General features: G+C 40.0%; 2 long non-coding RNA genes across 2 annotated transcripts in view; both read left to right on the top strand.

Moving 5' to 3' along the window:
* Nucleotides 1-16,321, top strand: part of LOC126108572 (uncharacterized) — a 38,036-nt gene extending 21,715 nt beyond the window's left edge. Inside the window, exon 3 of the long non-coding RNA XR_007523554.1 lies at nucleotides 16,083-16,321. This is a non-coding gene — a long non-coding RNA (uncharacterized LOC126108572). The remainder of the gene's footprint in view (nucleotides 1-16,082) is intronic.
* A 62-nt stretch (nucleotides 16,322-16,383) lies between these two features.
* The window catches only part of LOC126108574 (uncharacterized), a 44,638-nt gene continuing 37,336 nt past the window's right edge, over nucleotides 16,384-23,685 (top strand). Inside the window, exon 1 of the long non-coding RNA XR_007523555.1 lies at nucleotides 16,384-16,519. This is a non-coding gene — a long non-coding RNA (uncharacterized LOC126108574). The remainder of the gene's footprint in view (nucleotides 16,520-23,685) is intronic.

Raw genomic sequence — 23,685 nt, 5'->3', positions numbered from 1 at the left:
TACCCCTAACCTGATCAGTTGACTTTGTTTATTGTTAGCATTGACAAAATTTAGTTAATATTTCAAATTTTACTGTGGTAACTTTGTTAGAATTAGCAGCCACACACTATTTCTACACCTGCACATTCAGTGATTTTTTGCTGTTATGGTCAGTCATGCGCCACTCGTTCATAAAAACCAGGCCCATATCCATGAGTTCTACAATGTATTTTTCTGTCACTTCACTCAGTTGAGCATTAGCAAAATACTCCTCATAATATTCACACTTTATGTAACACAGTTACTAAATAATACATTTTTTTGTCATGTGCGCCTTCAGAAAATACTTAATTTGGATAAAGCACAAAATAAATTGTAAATCAAACTTTTTCATTGAAGCACAGCTTTGATTGGGGGTTCAATCTTATGGAGAATACTGCCATACTTTTTGTACACGATAGCACCTCCTACCTTGTGTTGTAATGTATTGTGTTATATTGTATTGTATGTTAACAGGGGGCCTATAAACAACAGAGAGGCTTTGTCCTCTTCGCAGTGGCAGTGGTCCACAACCCCATGACAACTACCGCAGTCCACTTCACCCCTCTGCCGCCCCACACCAAACCACTTCTTCAGGGTTATTGTGCAGTTTTGCATGTTTCAAACTTGGATTAATTGTAGGAAACTTTAGATGTCTTTACTGACTTGTTTGATTGAAAAACTACCTGAGTGAATGAAATTTCATTTCTATGTAAACTCAGATGCGAGATGGAAAAGTAAACTGAAATTTTAATATTCCTAACACACTTGTTAGCAGTGCAATACTACTGTTGACTGAAACTGCTCTGAATGTTTTTAACTTCAGATAATTCTTTCCACTAACTTTTATATTTAAGTATGAACAATGTAGGAAAAGACATATTGCCACTTACTGTAAAGAGGATGCATCAAGTTGCAGACAGGCACAGTTGAGAGCCACTTACATAAAGCTTTCAGCCACAGCCTTCACCATTCACAAGCACAAACAGGCACACTTCATGCACATACAACTGACAACTTCAGTATCTCGGACCAGAATGCAACTATCACGTGGGATGCAAGCAGCAGTCTGGAAGGGTCAGAGAAGGGGAAGGGGTTGGGGTTGGAGTGGCATAGGGATGGATTAGGATGTTGTGGAGGTTGGATCGGCGATGGAAAGCCCCTTTAGGAGGTGTGGGCAGTATCTCAGGTAGGATATCCCTCATTTCAGGGAATGATGATAGATAATTAAAACCCTGGTGAAAGGTGTTGTTCAGTTGTTTGACATAGCCTTCCTTATTTGATATGATTTAATATATTTGGAAAATAGAGCTACTGCCACAAACAAAATCTTCTGTTATCTTGGGGAGTGGATCAAAAGTGTCCAAGGCCCCAATTTCTAGTACTTACTTAGGTTTCATTGTCTACATTGGCCTTCAACTGGTTGCATTTATCACTTTTGACTTTTAATGATCACATGATTTTACCCTTTGCATAATTCGATGGCCCCGTGTTGTTGAACATTAGACACTCCAACTTTTTTTGTTTTACATTTCTTTGTCCCATAGTGACCAAATGCTAGGTGAAAATAATCAATTGTCATTTCTATGTGCTGTGAGACCACTCACAATATTCCCAGACAACTTATCTTCTTGTTGTGTTATATTGCTTCATAAATTACATAGGAGCCTATGACCCCAACATCTACATCATCAAATTCGACCTTAACATACTTCAGCATCTCATCAGCATTCTGACACATCCTCTTTACTTTCCCTCTAAATTTTTTAAATAATTTATTTCACAGGCCACATCAGTATACCTCACCTTTTGAGATGTTCCACTACACTCTGGCAGTCGTGATGGGTCATCAGGTACAGTATGCTCTGCACCCTTGATGTATCTCATTTCCATGTTGAATTACTGTAAAAACAGAGACCATGAAGCGAGTGTGCTATGCAGCAATTGACAGTACTTCAGGAGAGTCAAGCTCTATGATCAGTGTGGATAATGGTTTTGTTCCCCCACAAGAAGCCTAGACTATGGCAAGGGACTCTTTTTCGGACACCATATAGTTACACTTGTATTTGCTGAGGGTTCAGCTTGCAAAAGCAGTTTGCCAATGAGTATTTCCTCCTGTGGCTTCTATCATCTGAAAAACTGACACCCACAATCCACAGTCTAACTGTCCATAGCCAAATTGTATGGTACACTGGAGTCTGGATACCACAACTTAATATACTCAGCTTAACTTACTTTCAGCTTCTTAAATGCTGCAACATGTTTGTCAGCCCGTACGAATGCGCCACTTTTATTCAGTAGACTATACGGGTGTGGACTGTTAGATATTTGATTGAGCACATATTTACGATAGAAAGAGCATGATTCAATGACTGTCTTCAGCTTCTTGCGAGTCCTGAGCACTGAACAATTTTGAGTGGCTCTTATTTTCTCTGGATCTTTTTCTATACCTTGGGCTGTAACTATATGCCCCAGAAATTTTATCTCTGTTTCTAACAAAATCATACTTTTGTAATCTCAGGGTCATTTCTCTCCTAATTAGAGTTCTGGATACCTCTGGGATGTTCCTAGCAAGTCCTGATCACAATAATTAAGTCATCTGTGTATATTGTTATTTGTGATCTGAGTTTGCAGCCCAAGATCTTGTCAAGTGCATATATGAGTACAAAAATTGAAGTATTCAGCTTGACTGAAACCACCATAGTCTGATAACATTTCCAAGCAAGAAGGAAAGCTATATACTTTGACAATTTTGCATTCAATGCCACCTCCCAATATCCTTTCACCATACCAAAACTTGAAATAAATTTTACCCCACTAAATCATTGCAAAAGATCTTCCATATTCTCAGGGTGTTTTGTCTCTTTCTTGACAGTTCTGTATAACATACGTGCATCTATTACAACACGCATGGTACTATCCTTTTTCCCAACATTTACTAAGGGATTGTTAAAATGGTTGTTGCTTCCTTCTATTATCCCCATTTGAGCATGCAATCATTTCCTTTTGTACTGCATCCTTTTTAACTAATGGAATATTGTATGGTGACTTGAAAGAAGTTTCAGTCTCAATAACTTCTGTATGATGATCATATCCAACTGCCTTTTCTGGCCTGTCAGAAAACACTTCTTTACTGTCCTGTAACACTTGGAATAACTTCTCTCATTGTGTAACAGACAACCTGTCAGCATGATTCACTGCTTGTTGTAAGTTGGGCTCTTCCCTTCATTGTCTAACATCTTCTGTATTGGGTACCACTCATACCTCAATCCTAAACCAAAATTCCCTTCAACTGTATGCACTGAACAATTCAGCTGGTTCCCTTCTAACACCCTGGTTGATTCAAACAGAATGTCCAACTACCTACGTTCTGCATGAGATATGATAGCTTTTTGAGCTCAGTTTATCAACCAGTCAATTCCTAGGATGATTTTGGCACTTAATTCTGTTACCACAAGAAATACATAACTACATCTACATCTACATATGTGATCACTCTGCTATTCACAATAAAGTGCCTGGCAGAGGGTTCAGTGAACCACCTTCATGCTGTCTCTCTACCATTCCACTCTCGAACGGTACATGGGAAAAATGAGCACTTAAATTTTTCCGTGCAAGCCCTGATTTCTCTTATTTTATTGTGATGATCATTTCTCTCTATGTAGGTGGGTGCCAACAGAATGTTTTCGCAATCAGAGGAGAAAACCGGTGATTGAAATTTCATGAGAAGATCCCGTCGTAACAAAAAACGCCTCTGTTTTAATGATTGCCACTCCAAGTCACGTATCATGTCTGTGACACTATCTCCCCTATTTCACGATAATACAAAACGAGCTTCCCTTCTTAGAACTTTTTCCATGCCATCCCTCAGTCCCACCTGATGCGGATCCCACACGGCACAGAAATACTCCAAAATACGGCGGACACGCATGGTGGAAGCAGTCTCTTAATGTAGACCTGTTGCACCTTGTAAGTGTTCTGCCAATGAATCGCAGTCTTTAGTTGGCTCTACCCACAATATTATCTATGTGATCGTTCAAATTTAGGTTATTTGTAATTGTAAGCCCTAAGTATTTAGCTGAATTTACAGCCCTCAGATGTGTGTGACTTATCGCATAATCGAAATTTAGCTGATTTATTTTAGTATTCATGTGAATAACCTCACGCTTTTCTTCATTCAGGGTCAATTGCCACTTTTTGCACCATACAGATGTCTTATCTAAATCATTTTGTAAGTCATTTTGATCATCTGATGCCTTTACAAGATGTTAAATGACAGCATCATCTGCAAACAATCTAAGACGGCTACTCAGATTGTCTCCTATGTCATTAATATAGATCAGGAACAATAGAGGGTCTATAACACTTCCTTGGGAAACACCAAATATTTCTTCTGTTTTACTCAATGACTTTCCATCTATTACTATGAACTGTGACCTTTCTGACAGGAAATCATGAATCCAGTCGCACAACTGAGGTGATACTCCATAGGCCTGCAGTTTGATTAGAAGACGCTTGTGAGGAATGGTGTCAAAAGCCTCCTGGAAATCTAAACATGTGGAATAAATTTGACATCCCCTATCGGTAGCACTTATTACTTCATGAGTATAAAGAGCTAGTTGTGTTTCACAAGAACAATATTTTCTGAATCCATGATGACTATATGTCAATAAATCATTTTCTTCGAGGTACTTCATAATGTTTGAATACATTATATGTTCTAAAACCCTATTGGAAATCGACATTAGTGATACAGGCCTGTAATTCAGTGGATTACTTCTACTTCCCTTTTTGGGTATTGGTGTGACTTGAGCAATTTTCCAGTCTTTAGGTATGAATCTTTCTGTGAGCATGTGGTTGTATATAACTGCTAAATATGGAGGTATTTTATCTGCATACTCTGAGAGGAAACTGACTGGTATACAATCTGGACCGGAGGCCTTGCCTTTATTAAGTGATTTAAGCTGCTTTGTTACACCTAGGATATCTACTTCTGTGTTTCTCATCTTGGCAGTTGTTCTTGATTGGAATTCAGGAATATTTACTTCGTCTTCTTTGATGAAGGAGTTTTGGAAAACCATGTTTAATAACTCTCCTTTAGTGACACTGTCATCAGTGACTTCACCATTGTTATTGCACAGTGCAGGTATTGATTGTGTCTTGCCACTGGTGTGCTTTACGTATGACCAGAATTTCTTTGTGTTTTCGGCCAAATTTCAAGATAGAATTTTGTTGTGGAAATTATTAAAAGCATCTCGCATTGATGTACATGCCATATTTCGAACTTCTGTAAGACTTTGCCAATCTTTGGGATTTTGCATTCTTTGAAATTTGGCATGCTTTTTTCGTTACTTCTGCAACAACGATCTGACCTGTTTTGTGCACCATGGGGGATCAGTACCATCACTTATTAATTTATATGGTATATATCTCTCAACTGCTGTTGATACTATCTCTTTGAAAACATTCCAGAACTTTTCTACTCTTACGTGATCAGATTGGAAGAAGTGAAGACTGTCTCTCAAAAAGGTGTTAAGAGCATTTGTATCAGCTTTTTTAAATAGATATACTTTGCGTTTCTTTTTGATGGTTGTAGGTGTTACGGTATTCAGCCTAGCAGCAACTGCCTTGTGGTCACTAATCCTTGTATTCATCACAACACACACTATTTGTCCAGGATTATATATTGCTGAAAGGTCAAGTATGCTTTCACAACCATTTACGCTTGGAGTGGGCTCATGAACTAATTGTTCAAAATAATTTTCTGAGAAAGCATTCAGTACAATTTCGTATGATGTTTTATGCCTGCAGCTGGCTTTAAACATATAATTTTTCCAGCATATTGAGGGTAGATTGAAGTCACCACCGACTATAATTGTATGAGTGGGGTACTTCTTTGAAATGAGACTCAAGTTTTCTTTGAACTTTTCAGCAACTATGTCTTCTGAGTCAGGGGGTCGGTAAAACAATCCAGTTAATAGTTTAATCTGATTGTCAAGTATAACCTCTACCCATACTATTTCACATGAACTATCTACTTCAATTTTGCTACAAGGCAAACTACCTCTGACAGCAATAAATACTTCTCCACCAACTGTATTTAATCTATCCTTTCTGAACACTGTTAGATCATTTGAAAAAATTTCGGCTGAACTTATTTCTGGCTTTAGCCAGCTCTCTGTACCTACAACTATTTGAGATTCAGTGCTTCCTATTAGGGCTTGGAGCTCTGGTTCTTTCCCAACACAGCTACGACAATTTACAACTACAATACCAATCATTTCTACAACTACCTTCTGTGTTTTACCTACCCACTTTCTGACAGACGCCTCTTCTGTGGTTCCCTGAGACCCTCTAACCTAAAAAACCGCCCAGTCCCTTCCACACAGCCCCCACTACCCATGTAGCTGCCTCCTGTGTGTAGTGGACTCCTAACCTATTAAGCGGAACCTGGAAATCCACCACCCGATGGCGCAACTCAAGCCTACATGGTTACAGAACCGCCTGAGCCTCTGATTCAGATCCTCTACTTGGCTCTGCATCAAAGTACCACAGTCAGTTCTATCGATGATGCTGCAGATCGTGAGCTCTGCCTGAATCTTGGAAGCAAGACTGGCAGTCTTTACCATTTCTGCTGGCCACCCGAAACCAGACAGAATCTGCTCTGATCCAAAGCGACACACATCATTGGTACCGACATGAGCCACCACCTGCAGTTGGCTGCACTCTATACTCTTCATGGCATCCAGAAGCACCCTTTCCACATCTGCAATGACTCCCCCCGGAATGCACATAGAGTGCACACTGGCTTCCTTCCCCTCCTTGGCAGCCATGTTCGTAAGGGTCCCCATTACGCGCCTGACATTGGTGCTCCCAACTACCAGCAAACCCACCCTCTGTGAATGCCCAGACCTTGCGGGCCAAGAAGCTTCCTCTGGAATTGGGTGGACGACTGCAACTGGCTCAGAGACATCGTCAGCCACAGATAACGCCCGAAACCTGTTCGTCAAATAAACCAGGGAGCCCCTACGATCGGCCCCATGGAAAGTTTTTCACTGCCTGCCAGACTTAGGAATGATCTCTCACTCGACCATGGGTGTGGGGTCAACCTCAGTGCAGGCAGCACCCAGGGGGGGCAGGGAGGGGGGTCACAGCAGTGGACCAATCAGAGAACACGTGGGAGGTGCTTGACATCCCTCACATCCCCGCGGCTGATCCCCTGCAGTGACACCCCTTGGCAGCAGCCTGCAGCTGTGTGATGGAAGCCAACGCATCCTGAAGCTATGAGCGAAGGGTCGCCAGCTCAGCCCGCATCTATATCTCTCTATATCTGAAAGTCTGATAATGCTAGGTACTTTATAAGTTTGCTACTCTCTCCTGTGGTACCTGTAACCTTAATACCTGCCACTGGCATATTTTCAATTTCCAGTTTGTGCCCGTTTATTTCAAAAAAAGCATTTGAAACAGTAGTTATTTGCACTCCTGTATCCAAAAGTACAAACATTTCCTGTCCATGTACTTTAATGGGAATGATGGTTTTGCACCCTAATGTCCTCCCTCCAGTCTTCTTTATTTTCCCATAATAAATCTTTCAACTGCAAGGTCTTGCCATGATATCTGACACATCTTTATAGTGAAAGTATTATCTGGAGGTTTCATTCTCCATTTCAACCATCTACATCTACATCTACATTTGTACTCCGCAAGCCACCCAACGGTGTGTGGCGGAGGGCACTTTACGTGCCACTGTCATTATCTCCCTTTCCTGTTCCAGTCGCGTATGGTTCGCGGGAAGAACGACTGTCTGAAAGCCTCTGTGCGCGCTCTAATCTCTCTAATTTTACATTCGTGATCTCCTCGGGAGGTATAAGTAGGGGGAAGCAATATATTCAATACCTCATCCAGAAACGCACCCTCTCGAAACCTGGCGAGCAAGCTACACCGCGATGCAGAGCGCCTCTCTTGCAGAGTCTGCCACTTGAGTTTGTTAAACATCTCCGTAACGCTATCACGGTTACCAAATAACCCTGTGACGAAACGCGCCGCTCTTCTTTGGATCTTCTCTATCTCCTCCGTCAACCCGATCTGGTACGGATCCCACACTGATGAGCAATACTCAAGTATAGGTCGAACGAGTGTTTTGTAAGCCACCTCCTTTGTTGATGGACTACATTTTCTAAGGACTCTCCCAATGAATCTCAACCTGGTACCCGCCTTACCAACAATTAATTTTATATGATCATTCCACTTCAAATCGTTCCGCACGCATACTCCCAGATATTTTACAGAAATAACTGCTACCAGTGTTTGTTCCGCTATCATATAATCATACAATAAAGGATCCTTCTTTCTATGTATTCGCAATACATTACCATCCGCCTCTGCTTTCTCTCATAGCTCAACGCCTACAAATTCTGAGACTGCATCCTCTTCTACAGTGTCATTTTGGTTATGCCCATTCGCCATGTTTATGGAAACTTCCTCGCTTACTACACCTTCATTGTTTTCCTGATAGATTTGGTTTTCTTTTCTTTAGCTCAAATTGACACTACAAATTTTACTGTGAGAGTGTATCTTTCTTCCAGTTGTTCATCTTTCTCTATTTACAATTCATCAGAATCATACATATCTTGCTAGTCTTAAAAGATGCTGTCTTATGATGCTGATTTTGACCTATTTTTTGTTCATTTGGCCCCATCTGTTCTCTGAACAGTTTGCACAGGTTTAAATCAATTCCATCAACTCGTTTGTCAGGAAAAATGACCTCCTCATTGCAGCTGCTCAAATCTTCCTTGTTTTCCTGCAAATTTTCTAATCTATGTAGGATGTCTACGATAGTACTGTCAGTTGTATAAATTCCAAAAGTTTCAGATATCTCATCTTTTTTGCTGTCACAGCTCTTGTTTTCTTGGTTATGCATGACTGCTATCACTATTACCTATTGAAATTGACATGACTCTCTATTACTTGCAGGTTTGGGTCTCTTCTATGGGAGTTGCCGGATTCTTAGCAGGCTGATTCTCCAGCTGTTGAGCGTATTGAGCGAAAGAGATAATCTCTTAATATGCATGCATGTCAGCATCATCCTTCCCCTTACTGCCTTCCTCTTCCTTCACGATTTATCCTCACCACAATTCATCGACTTCTTAACTAATATCTATGCAGATCTTAATTTTCCAGTTTGTCTTGCACCCTGTTACCACTTAAGTTTCCTCTTCCTGGTGATAACCTCCTCAGCCTTCTCTAACTGTTCCTCTCATCATATTTGTTTGTGACTGATTGCTATTAGCTCATTCAGGGACATTGTGGTTCCTGAATCCTCTTTGATTGCAAGTTTTGCACTCTATATTTTCACTCTCCACTTTTCCAGAAAGTCTTCAAAATTATGATTGTTACATCCTACGTATGGCTTGGAATCGTCTGGCAGCTTCTTCTCGAGTTCTCAAGCTATCTCAGATTCAGACCTTCTGCTTTTTAAATACTCCAAGCTCTTGAACTGTGATTCACAATATTCCTTCATGGATCCGCATCTATGTTTTGGCATTCTGGCGATGATAAACTCTCACCACAATTGGTCTTGTTTCTGGACAGACTAAAACTCTTCCAGAAACTTACTCTCAAAAATTCAGAGGACGGCAAATTCTCCACATCCAAATTCAGTCCCCATCACTTAGCATTTCCTGCTAACAAATTAATTACTAAATTTATCCTTTCTTTGTCTGAAATTGTTGGTAACACGTGCAGTTTTTGATTAAGTCGGTAGGATGACAACCTCCCTGTTTTTTCTGAGGGCCAAACTTACACTCTCTACTTAAAATCCCAGAATTCTTTGTTACAAATAGTATGTAACTACTCGGTGTCTGATCCTGTACCTGCAAATGTACCTATTCCATCTCAGTATGAATTGTTGTGGATTCTTGCTGTTGAATGCAAGAACCCATGTCCACTAGTACACTCTTCATTGTGTTGCACAGTGCTTCCAGTCTGGCTTGTGTTTCGTCTGAAATTTGGGTCCTAACTGTGGGTTCAATAACTTGCAGCTGTCCTTCTATAAGAGGTTCTACCTCTCCTTCTACTCTCTAAGTTTCCAAATCAAATCTTTCTGTGATATTGGCAATTTTTGTCTGAATTTTAGTTACATCAGCCTTCATATTGTGTACCAGTTTGCTTATGTCAGTGATGCATTGGCTTTATGCAGTCAAAATCGCAAAATTTGTGCCAATCTTGCCTGAAAGATTTCAGTCCAAATCGGATATCATGAGCCCTGTTTTGATATACTTGGTTTTCACTTGAATATCAATTTTGTCTTTCAGTTAGGTCATCTTTGTTTCCTTTTGTGTCAATTTTGTATCCAGGCTAGTATTTATTTTACACTCTAACTGCATCATAGTAGCGTTCATGTTAGTTTCCAGCTGCTTTGCATTGTTTTTGAAACCTACACCCACATTGTTCATATTGGTGGTAATACATGTAGCCATATCGCTATTTTAATCACTATATGGTTTAACAAATCACTAAATCAACACCGATATCCATTTGCATCCCCTCCACCGTCACATACGGTTCAGTTTTAATTTTTACTTGACCAAAGTACTGTTCCATTTTTATAATCAGCCTAAATCTTCTTAATGGATTGTCTAAGCCACAGGTATAATTACATCCACTAACAAAAAAAATCTGTTTTCACTGCCAGTAAGACCATGCAAGAACTGTCTTCTAAATTGTTGTTCTGTGTTACACTGTATTCTGATGTCTTGTGATTGAAAGGCAATGCCTCGTCTGGTACATTAAGACCTGACATCATCTTGTGCTGCTCTCATTTGTGCCTGTCTAAAAGTTTCACGCAGTGAAGTACAAACTGCTTAATTTTTCTAAATGTTAGGTTTCCCATTATTATACAGGTTATCGCATAGACTTACCAATTTTGGTATCTGTTTTACAATGCTAAAATTGCAAAACTGAAGGTTATACAAATTTCCATTTTACTGCAGCAATGCACAAATTTTAAAAATCCTGTCACGCAGTCGACAGGTGCAACAATATAAAAATTATTTGGTAATATAATTAAATTTGGGGTGTGAGGAGTTGAAACCTAGATGACAAACCCAATCACATTGCTTGTGCAATGTTATTCTGATGTCACTTCCATCTACAACGTAAGAGATGTTTGTTCAGTTTCAATCTCAAGTACAACTGACTCTTTTTACCCCTAATGTCACCACGCGACTTTATCACTCACATTGACAAAATTTAGTGAATAATTCAAATTTTACTGTGGTAACTTTGCTGGAATTGGCAGCCATGTACTACTTCTACACCAGCGTTTTTGGAAAATTTTTGGTGCCATGACTGGTCACGTGGCATTTGTTCATATAACTGCTGGCTGCCTGCCTTATTCTGTATTTTCTACAAGCTATTATGCTGTCACTTCACTCAGTTTAGCATTAGTGAAACACTACACACAATGTTCACCTGTTATCAAACACAATTACTAAACAATAAACAATCCTAGGTAAAACACTGCCTTACATTTCATACACAGTCACACTTCCTATTGATTTAGAATCCCAGTTGGCGGCCATAACAGCAGACCGCCTAAGCAAATTCTGACGAGAGCATTGATCACTTACCAAGAGTTATCCCGTGTGGAGAACTAACTAATTCAATGAAGATCGGTTGCCAGCTCTAGAGGAATTTTTGTTCCTTGTTTGAATTAGTTTTAACAACTTTAGATGACTTCACTGACTTGTCTGACTGAAAAGTTACCTGTAAGAATGAAATTTTATTTCTCTGCAAACTCAGAACTGAAATTTAAATATTCTTAGGACACTTGCTACTAATGGAATAATATTGTTGACTGAAATGAACTGAATTGATTTTTACTTTAAATAATTCTTTGCAAGAACTTTTGTAATTCAGTGGCAGATAATTTTAAACAAATGACCAATAAACAGGTGACCTTATTGTCTTTGCACTAATACTGTTGCTCTAAAGGAGCATACAACATCATAATGTGACACTGGATAAGACAAGTTTTTTCTTTATACTGTGCTACAAATAAACTTGAATAGTAATACTGATATTTAAATTCAATTTACTTTAGGAAAGAGGAATGCTGCTTAAGGCAAAATAACTTTACAAGAATTCCAATAACTATTTCCATATTTCTACTAAATTGATCACAAATTGACATTATCAACTGGTGGTATTCTGCATAGATTTGAAATAATTTTCAGATTATAAAAATTATTAACTTAAGTCTCATAACTTGCTTTCATTTGTTACAAGTTGAGATGCCATGATGGCAGGATGATGTCTTCAGGTCTCTATACTGGTAGCCATTGTTAATGCACTCCTCTGTGCATTTATACACTGTTAAACATTGGTCAGGAGCATGCCAATTTACCATCAGTTCAGTCAGACATTCCTGAAATTCAACTATTTACATAATTGAGACAATTTTTCCTATGATCCAACCCAGCTATCTTCAGTCTCGACACCACTAACATTTAAATAAGTGCTATAGAGACCATTACACAGAATGGCTCTCTCTTGTGTTCACACATGTGCATCTACCACAACAACTCTCCAATGTCTGACCACTGACCAATCCCTACCTTTGTTTGTGCATTTTGTGCCACTCGACCATAATGCTTGTACCTGTTTGCATCCACACTGGATGCAACAGCAACACAAATGCAAACCCCTCTCCCTCCCCCTGCTATTTTTCTCCTGTGTTGGGATTTAAGTGCTCCCCCCCCTCCACACCACCACCACCACCACCACCACCACCACCACCACCACTCTCCTCATAGGGAAGTACCATGTTGTCTGGTAGGGGCCTTCTAATTGAATAGCTCTAGTCCAGACTTCTCCGCCAATCTCATGGGTTCACTGCAGTGGTCACTACACAATGATTTTTATGGTAGTGGCCACTTTCCAATGTTCCTGATACTTCTTTGTCAGTGTAACAGATCATGTACCATTTTGAGCTCTTCGAATGGTCAACTGGCACTTGTATACTTCTGCTACCACTTCATGCCCTCTCTGTCAGATAGCATCAACGATGTTCTGAGTGACATGTCCTAACCGATCGTCCGCTTTCCAAGAACTGTTATTCCCATTTCTACAGGCCCTTACTGCCAACAGGCAGTGCAGTGGTTGACCAAAGAGACTGCAGCAACAATTCAGGATCATTTAAAGGCACTGCGTGTCTGAAGTGACATTGTTCAGAGACCACACTCATCAGTTTGAAGTTACTGCACACAAGCCTCACAGTCTAAATAAGGACAGTAAGGAGGAATGCTGGGAGCACCATATCTGCAACTTGGGAATGTATGTCTTAATTGTGTGTACAGACCAAGCTCCATAGTCTTCTGGGCCTCCAATGATTAACAACTGGTGTCAGTTCTTGCTGAACACCTGGCAACCCATTTTGTATCAGCATCTGTGATCTCTTCTTACCCAACTACCTTAACTACATAATGGGAAAGTTGAAGATATATCCCTATTGTTCACCCTCACCACTCTGAATTATATAACAACCTTTCACTGACTGAGAACTTCCCAATTATAACCCACATCCATCAACATCTACTGGCTACTTAGCCTCACCAACATGCTCTGCAAATAGGTTGAAAAGATTGTAGCATGATGGTTATGTTGGGTTTTCCATTGTGGCGCTGTCAGTTTAGTTTCTGGAAAGGACAATCCACAAATGACCATTTGATTAGATGGGAAACATCAGTCTGAAAGGCTTTTCTTTTTTTTTAAGCCAACACCTCATTGCAGTCTTCTTTTTACATACGTAAGGTGTATTACACCACTTGGAACCATCACATTTTACTTAGTGTCCATAACTGAGGCTTTTGGTGCTCCATATTGATTTTTTGTGGGTTTGTTCCTGTCAGGGTCGGTATATCACTCAGCAGCCCACAGGTTTAAGAGAACAGTTTCCTTCGGGGCTCTGTGCTGAGTGTGACACTCTTCCTCATTTCTGTCATTAGGCTAGTTACATCTGTCAGACCAGTGGTGTGCACTGTATGTTGACAGTTTTTGCATTTGGTATAATTTCCAATGTGTAGCCTTGGCTGATCACTAGCTCCAAGTGGCTCCACTTTGAACTTTTCCTGTACCTTCCCGTTCTCTCCCGAGGAAATACTGTCCGTACACTCAGGTGGAATTACCAGTTGGAATATGCCTGGAGTGAGGCTCTCTGATGGGAATTCCTAACCCTGTAAGAATGTGTATTCCATATTGGTTCAAATGGCTCTGAGCACTATGGGACTCAACTGCTGAGGTCATTAGTCCCCTAGAACTTAGAACTAGTTAAACCTAACTAACCTAAGGACATCACAAACATCCATGCCCGAGGCAGGATTCGAACCTGCGACCGTAGCGGTCTTGCGGTTCCAGACTGCAGCGCCTTTAACCGCACGGCCACTTCGGCCGGCTGTATTCCATATTTTCCTGCATCCCTGTTAATGTTGAACCTCAGATGCACACATTTTTCCCTCCCTATAAAAAAAACAGTAATAAGAATTTTGTCTGGACAAAAATGCTTTTAACATCTTTGGCTAAATGACTACTTAAACTATAACCAATACTGTCAGACTGTTGTAGGTGAATATTCTGTTGATAATTATGTTCTCACTTATGTTTATCTATGATGTTATCATGTTCAAAAAGAACGTTTCAAGAATGCTACAAACCTAAATTCCATTCTGATCCAAATTAATTAATCACATATTATGTTAACTGTAAGGTTACTGTTTTACTAAACAGAAAGTATCTGCAACACGAGTCAGCCCAAAACTTCATGAATTGTTAAGATATTATGTACTTTTGATCTAGAAAGAGAGAGTGTGGACATGAAGTCTTGTATTGTAAATATATAGCATTTCGGAGCTACTGTAAAGAACACCCAGTTAAAAAATTATTCAGTCCCACCCAGTAAACAATCAAACTATGTAGTCACAAAGAAACTTAAAATTATGTCAGGTGAAGCAGGAAACTATAGGAAAACTAATGAAGCGACAATAATATAGCAGTCGGGGGAAACATGAACACTCACAGATTGTTTTTATATATTATGAATAATATAAAGTTTTGAATCAAGAAAATGATCCCTTGAAGGAGAAGCATGTCATTGGCTGACAATCATAACAAAATGTGGACATGCACAAAGTTTTTCACTCTTGTAATGGATTACATTCTGCATAGTACATTAATTAGCAAAATAACATGGAGTTTGATGTCAAGAAGTCCTAAAATAATAAAAGTAGCTTGAAATGAGATTTACACTCTGCACCAACTTGTTAGGATATGAATGCGACAAAATGGATGTATTGGCTGTTGTGGAGTAGTGGTTATTAATTCACCATGATGCTCTCCCACCTCTTCATTCCTCTTTCATCTCTCAAATAACCAATGACATCACTGTGCCTTCACATTTCGTTTCATTTACCTAGTGCATCAGTTTATCAAATGACTGAATGATCTTATAGTTTTTTAAAGTGATCTTCCAGGTCTTCTCTGTGAATATTTGTAATCATGCAAAGGGCAGGTAATACATGATCTTATGCATGACTGTTACATGCTTGGTGCAAGAGTGTTGACATGCAGAGTGTGGAGAAATGTATTTCCTATTTATACACATGTAAAAGGTCTGGATGTATCTTCCAACTAGAATATCAGTGGGATCTGATGGGATAAATGAGCAAAAAGTGACTGGAACAAGAGGGTAGAAGCAGGCAGAGAACCTTTCTAACAGAAATTGGGGCTGTGTGTGATGGCCGGTCATCATTTTTGATTGCTCCAGCATTAGTAATGTCTGTAGCTATTATGTATCTGTATACTGCTGAACACCCCATCTGTGTGATAGTAGATTGTCATCACCCATAGTGATTAAAAATTATTGAACTAAAAGATTTTCTCGTCTGTATTTTTTATTTATTTTAAAATGTTTTATACGTGTCATTATTTGTGGTGATGTAATGTAGGTGACTGATTTATGTTTGAATTCAGTTGATTTGCATTTTTTAATTATGTAATTATTTTTACAGGCTATGAAAAGCAACAGAGTACAAAGTGTAGGTGACAAGAGAAAATGTGAGGTGTAGAACAATCCAGAGGTAGTACCACCAAAAAGGATAAGAAATGCAGTCAACTCAAAACAAAAGAAAGAATTAGTTGACAGAAATGTAAAGAAAACTAAAAAAGAATGACAGCCATCTGTACCTGGCTCAGACAAAGGTGTGAATAGTGATTCTTTAGATGGCAATAACTGTCTTCTAATGACATAATGTATAGAACAAGAAGAATGAAGTTTCTAATAGTATCCAATCCAGTAATAAAATAAGTTATGGAAAATTAAAGCCAGATACTGCAGTACCAGTACTAGGCAAAATTAGTAAAGAATCCACCAATGACGAAAATAGTAATTGCACCACCAAGAACACAGAAAATATGAAAACAAGTGATATGAGCAATGATTTTACAGGTAAGATGATTGTTTCAGTATCCCAACTTTAAGAATGTAAGACATACACTGGTGTCAAAAGTTGAAGCAACAAACTGTTATTTCCCCAACCTGTGTCCAGTTCACAATATAATCGTACAAACTGTCAAACAGATGTATGTACAATCGTGTTCTGCATATAAGATGGCATTCTGATCAACTGAAAAACATGCCAATGGTGATGTCAGGGCACCTATGAGAAAAGGTAGTGTATGCCAGGTAGCCCAACAGCCACAATCACTTTGTACACAGTCACAGATGGTGCAGAGAAGATGTTTACCAGACAATCTGCAGTGGCGGGCCATAGAAGGAACAGAAACAGGACAGCAGCTAACTGATTTGGACCAATGGTGTAATGTGAATCGTTCTGTCATTTCTCGGATTTGCTGACAGTTTATAGAAACCAAAACTGTATCCCAAAGACCAGGGCAGGGCCGGCCATGTGTGACTTCAGGAGAGAGGACTGTGATTTGGCTGTAAGAGCACAATAGTAGCGCCTTAGTATATTTTTGTTGTTGTTGTTGTTGTTGTCTTCAGTCCTGAGACTGGTTTGATGCAGCTCTCCATGCTACTCTATCCTGTGCAAGCTTCTTCATCTCCCAGTACCTACTGCAACCTACATCCTTCTGAATCTGCTAAGTGTATTACTCTCTTGGTCTCCCCCTACGATTTTTACCCTCCACACTGCCCTCCAACGCTAAATTTGTGGTCCCTTAATGCCTCAGAACATGTCCTACCAAGCAATCCCTTCTTCTAGTCAAGTTGTGCCACAAACTCCTCTTCTCCCAAATTCTATTCAATACCTCCTCATTAGTTATGTGACCTACCAATCTAATCTTCAGCATTCTTCTATAGCACCACATTTCGAAAGCTTCTATTCTCTTCTTGTCCAAACTATTTATCATCCATGTTTCACTACCATACATGGCTCCACTCCATATAAGTACTTTCAGAAATGACTACCTGACACTTAAATCTATACTCGATATTAACAAATTTCTCTTCTTCAGAAACGCTTTCCTTGCCATTGCCAGTCTACATTTTATATCCTCTCTACTTCGACAGTCATCAGTTATTTTGCTCCCCAAATAGCAAAACTCCTTTACTGCTTTAAGTGTCTCATATCCTAGTCTAATTCACTTAGCATCACCCAACTTAATTCGACTACATTCCATTATCCTCATTTTGCTTTTGTTGATGTTGATCTTACATCCTCCTTTCAAGACACTATCCATTCCATTGAACTGCTCTTCCAAGTCCTTTGCTGTCTCTGACAGAATTACAATGTCATCAGCCAACCTCAACGTTTTTATTTTTTCTCCATGGACTTTAATACCTACTCCGAATTTTTCTTTTGTTTCCTTTACTGCTTGCTCAATATACAGCTGTGACTTATTAAACTGATAGTTTGGTAATTTTCACATCTGTCAATACCTGCTTTCTTTGGGACTGGAATTATTATATTCTTCTTGAAGTCTGAGGGTATTTCACCTGCCTCATACATCTTGCTCACCAGATGGTAGAGTTTTGTCAGGACTGGCTCTCCCAAGGCCTTCAGTAGGTCTAATGAAATGTTGTCTACTCCCAGGGCCTTGTTTCGACTCAGGTCTTTCAGGGCTCTGTAAAACTCTTCACGCAGTGTCATATCTCCCATTTCATCTTCATCTACATTGTCTTCCATTTCCATAATATTGTCCTCAAGTACATCACCCTTGTATAGACCCTCTATATACTCCTTCCACCTTTCTGCTTTCCTTTCTTTGCTTAGAACTGGGTTTCCATCTGAGCTCTTGATATTCATACAAGTGGCTCTCTTTTCTCCAAAGGTCTCTTTAATTTTCCAGTAGGCAGTATCTATCTTACCCCTAGTGAGATAAACCTCTACATCCTTACATTTGTCCTCTAGCCATCCCTGCTTAGCCATTTTGCACTTCCTGTCAATCTCATTTTTGAGACGTTTGTATTCCTTTTTGCCTGCTTCATTTACTGTGTTTTTATATTTTGTCCTTCCAGCAATTAAATTCAATATTTCTTCTGTTACCCAAGGATTTCTACTAGTCCTCATCTTTTTACCTACTTTATCCTCTGCTGCCTTCATTACTTCATCCCTCAGCACTACCCATTCTTCTTCTACTGTATTTCTTTCCCCCTTTCCTGTCAATTGTTCCCTTATGCTGTCCCTGAAACTCTGTACAACCTCTGGTTTAGTCAGTTTATCCAGGTCCCATCTCCTTAAATTCCCACATTTTTGCTGTTTCTTCAGTTTTAATCTACAGTTCATAACCAATAGATTGTGGTCAGAGTCCACATCTGCCCCTGGAAATGTCTTACAATTTAAAACCTGGTTCCTAAAGCTCTGTCTTACCGTTATATAATCTATCTGATACCTTCTAGTATCCCCAGGATTCTTCCATGTATACAACCTTCTTTTATGATTCTTGAACCAAGTGTTAGTTATACTCTATGCAAAATTCTACCAGACAGCTTCCTCTTCCATTTCTCTCCTCCAATCCATATTCACCCACTATGTTTCCTTCTCTCTCTTTTCCTACTCTCGAATTCCAGTCACCCACGACTATTAAATTTTCGTCTCCATTCATTACCTGAATAATTTCTTTTATCTCATCATGTTGTTGTGGTCTTCAGTCCTGAGACTGGTTTGATGCAGCTCTCCATGCTACTGTATCCTGTGCAAGCTTCTTCATCTCCCAGTACCTACTGCAACCTACATCCTTTGAATCTGCTTAGTGTATTCATCTCTTGGTCTCCCCCTACGATTTTTACCCTCCACGCTGCCCTCCAATACTAAATTGGTGATCCCTTGATGCCTCAGAACATGTCCTACCAACCGATCCCTTCTTCTCGTCAAGTTGTGCCACAAACTTCTCTTCTCCCCAATCCTATTCAATACTTCCTCATTAGTTATGTGATCTACCCATCTAATCTTCAGCATTCTTCTGTAGCACCACATTTCAAAAGCTTCTATTCTCTTCTTGTCCAAACTATTTACCGTCCATGTTTCATTTCCATACATGGCTACACTCCATAAAAATACTTTCAGAAATGACTTCCTGACACTTAAATCTATACTCGATGTTAACAAATTTCTCTTCTTCAAAAACGCTTTCCTTGCCATTGCCAGTCTACATTTTATATCCTCTCTACTTCGACCATCATCAGTTATTTTGCTCCCCAAATAGCAAAACTCCTTTACTACTTTAAGTGTCTCATTTCCTGATCTAATACCCTCAGCATCACCCGACTTAATTCGACTACATTCCATTATCCTCATTTTGCTTTTGTTGATGTTCATCTTATATCCTCCCTTCAAGACACCATCCATTCCGTTCAACTGCTCTTCCAAGTCCTTTGCTGTCTCTGACAGAATTACAATGTCATCGGCGAACCTCAAAGTTTTTATTTCTTCTCCATGGATTTTAATACCTACTCCAAATTTTTTTTGTTTCCTTTACTGCTTGCTCAATATAGAGATTGAATAATATCGGGGAGAGGCTACAACCCTGTCTTACTCCCTTCCCAACCACTGCTTCCCTTTCATGTCCCTCGACTCTTATAACTGCCATCTGGTTTCTGTACAAATTGTAAATAGCCTTTCGCTCCCTGTATTTTACCCCTGCCACCTTTAGAACTTGAAAGAGAGTATTCCAGTCAACATTGTCAAAAGCTTTCTCTAAGTCTACAAATGCTAGAAACGTAGGTTTGCCTTTCCGTAATCTTTCTTCTAAGATAAGTTGTAAGGTCAGTATTGCCTCACGTGTTCCAGTATTTCTACGGAATCCAAACAGATCTTCCCCGAGGTTGGCTTCTACTAGTTTTTCCATTCGTCTGTAAAGAATTTGTGTTAGTATTTTGCAGCTGTGGCTTATTAAACTGATTGTTCGGTAATTTTCACATCTGTCAACACCTGCTTTATTTGGGATAGGAATTATTATATTCTTCTTGAAGTCTGAGGGTATTTCGCCTGTTTCATACATCTTGCTCACCAGATAGTAGAGTTTTGTCAGGACTGGCTCTCCCAAGGCCGTCAGTAGTTCCAATGGAATGTTGTCTACTCCGGGGGCCTTGTTTCGACTCAGGTCTTTCAGTGCTCTGTCAAACTCTTCACGCAGTATCATATCTTCCATTTCATCTTCATCTACATCCTCTTCCATTTCCATAATATTGTCCCCAAATGCATCGCCCTTGTATAGACCCTCTATGTACTCCTTCCACCTTCCTGCTTTCCCTTCTTTGCTTACAACTGGGTTTCCATCTGAGCTCTTGATGTTCATACAAGTGGTTCTCTTATCACTAAAGGTCTCTTTAATTTTCCTGTATGCAGTATCTATCTTACCCCTAGTGAGATAAGCCTCTACATCCTTACATTTGTCCTCTAGCCATCCCTGCTTAGCCATTTTGCACTTCCTGTCAATCTCATTTTTGAGACGTTTGTATTCCTTTTTGCCTGCTTCATTTACTGCATTTTTATTTTTTCTCCTTTCATCAATTAAATTCAATATTTCTTCTGTTACCCAAGGATTTCTACTAGCCCTGGTCTTTTTACCTACTTTATCCTCTGCTGCCTTCACTACTTCATCCCTCAAAGCTATCCATTCTTCTTCTACTGTATTTATTTCCCCCATTCCTGTCAATTGTTCCCTTATGCTCTCCCTGAAACTCTGTACAACCTCTGGTTCTTTCAGTTTATCTAGGTCCCATCTCCTTAAATTCCCACCTTTTTGCAGTTTCTTCAGTTTTAATCTACAGTTCATAACCAATAGATTGTGATCAGAGTCCACATCTGCCCCTGGAAATGTCTTACAATTTAAAACCTGGTTCCTAAATCTTTGTCTTACCATTATATAATCTATCTGACACCTTTTAGTATCTCCAGGGTTCTTCCATGTATACAACCTTCTTTTATGATTCTTAAACCAAGTGTTAGCTATGATTAAGTTGTGCTCTGTGCAAAATTCTGTCAGGCGGCTTCCTCTATCATTTCTTAGCCCCAATCTATATTCACCTACTACGTTTCCTTCTCTCCCTTTTCCTACACTCGAATTCCAGTCACCCATGACTATTATATTTTCGTCTCCCTTCACTATCTGAATAATTTCTTTTATTTCATCATACATTTCTTCAATTTCTTCGTCATCTGCAGAGCTAGTTGGCATATAAACTTGTACTACTGTAGTAGGTGTGGGCTTTGTATCTATCTTGGCCACAATAATGCATTCACTATGCTGTTTGTAGTAGCTTACCCGCATTTCTATTTTCCTATTCATTATTAAACCTACTCCTGCATTACCCCTATTTGACTTTGTGTTTATAACTCTGTAGTCACCTGACCAGAAGTCTTGTTCCGCCTGCCACCGAACTTCACTAATTCCCACTATATCTAACTTTAACCTGTCCATTTCCCTTTTTAAATTTTCTAACCTACCTGCCCGATTAAGGGATCTGACATTCCACGCTCCGATCCGTAGAACGCCATTTTTCTTTCTCCTGATAACGACATCCTCTTGAGTAGTCCCTGCCCGGAGATCCGAATGGGAGACTATTTTACCTCCAGAATATTTTACCCAAGAGGACGCCATCATCATTTAATCATACAGTAAAGCTGCATGCCCTCGGGAAAAATTACGACCGTAGTTTCCCCTTGCTTTCAGCCGTTCGCAGTACCAGCACAGCAAGGCCATTTTGGTTATTGTTACAAGGCCAGATCAGTCAATCATCCAGACTGTTGCCCTTGCAACTACTGAAAAGGCTGCTGCCCCTCTTCAGGAACCACACGTTTGTCTGGCCTCTCAACAGATACCCCTCCGTTGTGGTTGTACCTATGGTACGGCTATCTGTATCGCTGAGGCACGCAAGCCTCCCCACCAACGGCAAGGTCCATGGTTCATGGGGGGGGGGGGGGGGGGGGGGATCTCATCATACATTTCATCAATTTCTTCATCATCTGCACAACTAGTTGGCATATAAACTTGTACTATTGTAGTAGGCATGGGCTTTGTGTCTATCTTGGCCACAATAATGTGTTCACTATGCTGTTGATAGTAGCGTACCCACACTCATATTTTTTTTATTCATTATTGAACCTACTCCTGCATTACCCCTATTTGATTTTGTATTTATAACCCTGTATTCACCTGACCAAAAGTCTTGTTCCTCCAGCCACCGAACTTCACTAATTCCCACTATATCTAACTTCAACCTATCCATTTCCCTTTTTTAATTTTCTAACCTACCTGCCCAATTAAGGGATCTGACATTCAACGCTCCGATCCGTAGAATGCCAGTTTCCTTTCTCCTGATAACGACGTCCTCCTGAGTGGTCCTCGCCTGGAGATCCAAATGGGGGACTATTTTACCTTTGGAATGTTTTACCCAAGAGGACGCCATCATACAGTAAAGCTGCATGCCCTCGGGAAAAAATACGGCTGTAGTTTCCCCTTGCTTTCAGCCATTCGCAGTACCAGCACAGCAAGGCCGTTTTGGTTAGTGTTACAAGGCCAGATCAGTCAATCATCCAGACTGTTGCCCCAGCAACTACTGAAAAGGCTGCTACCCCTCTTCAGGAACCACACGTTTGTCTGTCCTCTCAGCAGATGCCCCTCCACTGTGGTTGCACCTACAGTACGGCCATCTGTATCGCTGAGGCATGCAAGCCTCCCCACCAATAGCAAGGTCCATGGTTCATGGGGGTAGGAGCGGCTTAGTAGTGCACAGTAATTGGCATGTGAGCTCACGGCAGCCACTGGATGTGTTGCATCAGGGCAACAGTGTGCAGAAGGTTTTGGCAGAGTGGCCTTCATTGTCAGAGACCTGATGTATGCCTACCTCTGATGCATCTTCACAGAAGAGAAGGGAACATCTGGAGTGGAGTCTCAACATGCTACCTCAACTGTCAAACAGTGGGCCACTGTTGCTTTCACAGATAAGTCCCAGTTTAGTCTGGAGAGTGATTCTTGTTAGATTCACATCTGGAGGGAACATGGAACATGATTTTTGCACCCAAACATTGTAGAAAGAGACCAATATTGAGGAGAATCCCTAACGGAGTGGGCAGGGATTATGTTTACTAATGAAACCCCTCTTTATGAAATTGTATGGGTTAATTGTCAAGGATTAACTGCTGTCAGGTA

The sequence above is a fragment of the Schistocerca cancellata genome, chromosome 11 (genome assembly GCF_023864275.1).
Source record: "Schistocerca cancellata isolate TAMUIC-IGC-003103 chromosome 11, iqSchCanc2.1, whole genome shotgun sequence".
In the NCBI taxonomy this organism is placed as follows: domain Eukaryota; kingdom Metazoa; phylum Arthropoda; class Insecta; order Orthoptera; family Acrididae; genus Schistocerca; species Schistocerca cancellata.
The sequence above is the reverse complement of the archived record's forward strand: the minus strand, read 5'-3'. Positions and strand labels throughout refer to the sequence as shown.